This window comes from Myotis davidii, unplaced genomic scaffold (genome assembly GCF_000327345.1).
Source record: "Myotis davidii unplaced genomic scaffold, ASM32734v1 scaffold1115, whole genome shotgun sequence".
NCBI classification, from domain to species: domain Eukaryota; kingdom Metazoa; phylum Chordata; class Mammalia; order Chiroptera; family Vespertilionidae; genus Myotis; species Myotis davidii.
In genome coordinates, this window is record NW_006287910.1 from 1,217,925 (window position 1) to 1,223,089 (window position 5,165).

Below are 5,165 nucleotides of genomic sequence, written 5' to 3' on the forward strand. Positions count from 1 at the left end.
TTCTTATGAGAGTCAAAAAGTTAACAGCAGAGAGCATGTAATTTTTAGTAAAAGAATAACTATATGTCTTCATTACCAGTTATGTAAGATTCTGAAATTGATTTAATAACAACTTATCCCACTGGTCTTTGATATCAGTATGGAAGGTCCATATTATGTGGCCTCTGTGGACTTTTGATTTTTTTTTCAATCCTCCTCAGAAGATATGGTGGAGTTTTTTTAAAAAAACTGATTTTGAGCGAAAGAGAGAGAGAACTATTGACATGAGAACCATCAATCAGTTGCCTCCTCTAAGTGCCCAGACCAGGGATCAAACCCGAAACCTAGGTATGTACCGTGACTAGGAACTGAACCAACAACCTTTTGGTATACAGGACGACTCTTCAACCAATTGAGCCGTCCAACCAAGACTTTGAATTTGATTCTGCTACAAAACAAATCAAACCAATTTATTAGTTTGTGCAACCTGGTATACCAACAAAAATCTAACAGAGAAATCTCAAGTCACAGACATGCTGTATCTACTCCAGTGCAACAACACTTAAACAGTACAAGAAAAGCAGATCAAATCAATAATAGCCATTGGGCATGGAGGCAGCCAGCCAATGGTAAGGACAACTGAATCTCATTTCCAAGTCCCCACCATTATACCCCAACAATCACCTACTCTTACCTACAGTGGCCACTTTAAGGTTATTAATTTATGTTTCAGAAATGTAACCTGGGAATATAGAAAAGAATTCCTTTTAGCTATCTCTCTGATATGATCCTCGTTTCAGGCAGTTTTAACATCAACATAGTAGGGTGAGGGGAGAGACGATGATACAAGTGCCATATTTAAGGTATAGGAGGGCTGATCACATAAAGCAGGGGTAGGCAAACTATGACCCACCAGCCAAAACCAGCCCACTGCTTTTATTTAAATGGCCTTTGAACTAAGAATGTATTTTACATTTTTAAATTCTTAGAAAAAAATCAAAATAGCCGAAACTGGTTTGGCTCAGTGGATAGAGCGTCGGCCTGCGGACTGAAAGGTCCCAGGTTCGATTCTGGTCAAGGGCATGTACCTGGGTTGCGGGCACATCCCCAGTAGGGGGTGTGCAGGAGGCAGCTGATAGATGTTTCTCTCTCATCGATGTTTCTAACTATCTCTCTCCCTTCCTCTCTGTATAAAATCAATAAAATATATTTTTTTAAAAAATGAAAATGTTTTCTCTCAAATGTTTTATCACAAAATTTTATGAAATTCAAATTTCAGTGTCTATAAACAGTTTTATCGAGACATGGCCACACTCATTTAAGAACTGTCTATGGCTGATTTTTGGACTATAATTGCAGAATTAAGTATTTGCAACTGAGACTATATTGCCTATAAAGCCTAAAATATTTACTGTTTGGCCCCTACGTTGAAGCTACAAAACTTCATTAAATTTTGGGTTCTTCCTTGGTTCACAGTGTGGCTAATTCTTCCCTGTACACCTCACAGCACTACTGAGGGTGAAAAATATTAGATAAAGGAGCCTACCATTTGTTTTCAACACTTCATCACCTGTGCCAAGCACAGGGCTGGCTACTTAGTATATACTAAATAAATATTTTTACTTTACCTAGCTGTTTATAATTAGGAGTTAATTTGGAGACAGAGATGAAGTTAACTACCACAATATTAGTACATTATGCTACTTGTTTTTCCTCTTAAATACAGGTTCAGTACCTCCCACAATCTCCTCTAAATCATAAAGAATTTGTGATATTCAGGATATACACAACTTCAATGTGTTCTCACAAACCTCTTCAAGGCCAATCCTGAAAGTGAGCTGACAGGTAGAGTACAATATAGTTTACTAAGCATTTTCATTTAGCATTATTTCTTCATTCAGCAAATATGTACTTATTACCTACTCGGTAGCAGGCCTATGATTGGCACAGGGATACAATGATTAAGCCACATCTTACAGAGGAGAAAACAGAAGTTTAATGAAGTTTTGTAACTTGCGCAAGATCACACTATTAGAAAGGGAGTAAACCAGGCTTGTTCACCTCTTCCTACCACACCAAGGTGCCCTCTGTATTGCTCAACACAGCAACAGAAAGTACACACATATTAGCTTGTTAGTGGCCTGCACCTGGAAATTTTCCCAAATATTCCTGGGAATGCCACTAAGTAACTTAGGTAGCCAAAGCAAAGTTTTCTTTGATTTGCGTTTAAGTCTCACTTCTGCCATTACCTCTCAGAATATCTGAGCAATTCAGATAGAGTTTGAGAGCACAGGTTCTGAAGTCAGACTGTCTGCATATCAATCCCCAATTCTTTGGCTTCCTCTCTGTGTAGCTCACAATCTCTCCAAACCTCAGATCCCATCTGGAAAATGGGCCTGATAATAGTGGCACTCTTATAGGGCTATTGTTTCGATTAAATGAGACAATCGAGTAGAAAATTTAGCAGTGACCTTAACACCCAATTTAATCCTTAAGCCCCCATACACCCTCTCCAACCCCATTACTTTTTTCAATAGCTCTTCTATCTAAAATTGTCTTATTTGCTTGCTTTATTTTCTGTCTCTCCCACTTGAATATAAACTCCGTGACAGTAGGGATCATGTTTCCTTACTTATGTTTGTATCTCCTGAATCTAGCACATATCCGTAATAGCTGAGTGAATGAAGAGTTCGATAAACGCCTAGGAAGACCGTTAGGTTTCAATCCTTCTGTATGCAAAAACAGAATATTACCGCTCAGAGATGTTAGGAAGTTCAAAAGACATAAAGGTAACTGGAGAGCTCTTAGTAATACCAGAAAGGTGCTTGGGGAACTCTAAAAGGTGTATCAAGGTGTCGCGTTACAGCCAAGTAGTGGGAGTGGCTCAAGCCCTAAGAAAACTCAACTACCCTTCAAACCAGAGGCTGCACCCTAGAGAGTGTTGAAAACTGAGGAGGATGCAAAACGCTCAGGTGGGTTGCAAAAGCACCCGCCCCATCTTCCTCTCTTAACCTTCCCATAGAGCAAACCCCTCTGGAAAGATTGCTCTCCATACCTGGAGGGCACCATTGGGAGCAGGGAGACAGGTGCGGGCGGGGAGCCAACACCCCCCCACCCCAAAGGGCAGCAGCGGCGCAGCAATGGCTGTCGTGAACTGACACGAAAGGGAGGCAACCCGAACCTTTAGTGGGGGCCTGAGTGGTGGGTCCCAGTCCTTCCCCTCGACTAGCCAACCTCCCGCACCTCCGCCAGTAATAGGCAGGGGAAAGGGGGTACACCGTCTTTCCTCCAGCCTAGGGGCCCCAGAGAAGTGGGCCCATCAAGGACTGGTTCCCAACGCTGCCAGCACACTCACCTCTACAGCCAGCTCCACCTTCGCTCACATTCCGACCCCGCCGCCTTCCCCGCGCCCCGCCAGGCCCTTTGTTTTGATTCCCGACTCCGCAGCTCCCGCCGCCGCCGCCAAGCGCGCCCTTCACTTCCGCTTCCGCACCGCACCGCCCCGGTCGTAAAATGACGCCCTTTTCTCCCCCCTCGCCCCGCCCCTTCCTCCGCCCCTCCCCCACCGTCGTGTCCTCTCCGCGCAGGGCGTGCTGGGAATCTGGGGGGGGCGGGGCCTCGCGGCCCTGCAGCCTCGTCAGGCTCAGTCCCCTCCCGATAAACCCTTAAATAGGAACCTTGCCGGGGCGGTGGCCCCGGCTTTTTTTGACGAAAACCTCCAATTTAAGGAGGCCTTCCCCCTGGTCTATCGTTGCAGAGTGGAAAGAAACCGAAGAGCGGGGGATTAGGGAGCTTGTGAAGTGGAACCGGGGAGAAAAAATCTGCCAACCACGGGATTTGGTACAAGTCAGTTCTTTCGGTCTTTTGAGGAAAGGCGATTTAAATCGGATTTCGATGAAAAGCCTGAACGTTTTGGTTCTCTTCTCTCTCTCCATCTCTCTCCCCCCGCCCCCCTCATCTTGTCACGTGATGATTCTGCTTTGGGAAAAAATTTAAATAACTCATGTTTTCCACAGCATGCTTAATCTAGTGCAACCTAGTGGCGAGTGAACAAAAAACACCCCACAAAAACTGCCAACCGAGCTAACCGCCGGTCCTTCTGGCCGCCGGTGTCTCGCTGGCAAGAAAACGTGTGTCTGGGACTAGCCTGGGTGTTGTCACCGACAGCGAAGAAGTCCTCGTGACTTCGGAAAAGGTGGTTTTTAAAAGCCCTGGTCCGCAGCTCAGTATAAACGAACACAACTTTTCCAGCAAACAGGCTGGGCGAACAAAAAGGAGACCTCGTGGTTGCAAAAGCCTTGCGGGGCCCCTCGAGGCTTGTATGTTACGTGGATGGATAAGTCGTGTCTGGGTTTGTTTTCTCCCCCTTCGCCTCACCATCTACTTTTACCTGGGATTTAAAAAGAAAAGTGTGTGTGTGTGTGTGTGTGTGTGTTTTAATTCAATAAGCATAACTGTCCTTTGCAAAACTGCCAGCTGCTCACTATTTCCTGTTGCAAATTAGGAAAACAAAGCGCATAGCTATAGCTAAATCTAGACAGAGTTTAGGATGTGCTAGCTGGAGACTATGGAAAGGCTGGAAAAGTTTATTTCTAAAGTTTGCCAAGAAACATTGACTTTGCAGAAGAATCAGTAACTAGAAATTGCCGAAAGAGACCTTACACACACACACACACACACACCCCGTCCCCCAGAGTCTGAAGTGTGAGGCACTTTCATTAGGCAATTCCGATAGGTGGGGTGCATTTCAGGGGCAGCAGTACGTCCCTGCAGACATCCTGGTAGACATGATGTGGAGGGCAAGGTCAAACACGGAGCTGAAGAAGCCTGTGCTTGAATTTCATTTTCCAGGAGGAAGATGACAAGTACACACGCTTCATCAGCCTGCTTAGGTTAGATCTGCATTGTGTCTGTGTGGGGAATAGTTTCCAAATGGGAATTAGATGGGAAAGCAACTCCGTTTCTAGCGTTTTGTGTGTGTGTGTGTGTGTGTTTTCAGAGTACCACATATGCTTGTCTTTGGGGGTGTTTTCCTTTTCATTCTAGCCGAGTATCTCTGAACACGGACCATATTAACTAAAAGTATAAAAAGGCGAACAAAGTAATGGTGGATTTTTAAAAAATTATTCTTTTTAAGAAAAGTTTTTAGCCACAAAACATAATAAAGAGCAGACACATTTTGTTTG

General features: G+C 44.4%; 1 protein-coding gene across 3 annotated transcripts in view; it reads right to left on the minus strand.

Annotated features, from left to right (window-relative positions):
• Positions 1–3,482, minus strand: part of KIAA0430 (KIAA0430 ortholog) — a 39,073-nt gene extending 35,591 nt beyond the window's left edge. For 2 of the 3 annotated variants that reach the window (XM_006759685.2, XM_015561302.1), the window contains exon 1: positions 3,335–3,482. The gene's annotated coding sequence lies outside the window, so the exon portion shown is untranslated. The remainder of the gene's footprint in view (positions 1–3,334) is intronic. The other variant, XM_006759686.2, reaches the window with a different exon arrangement.
• Positions 3,483–5,165: the final 1,683 nt, after the last annotated feature.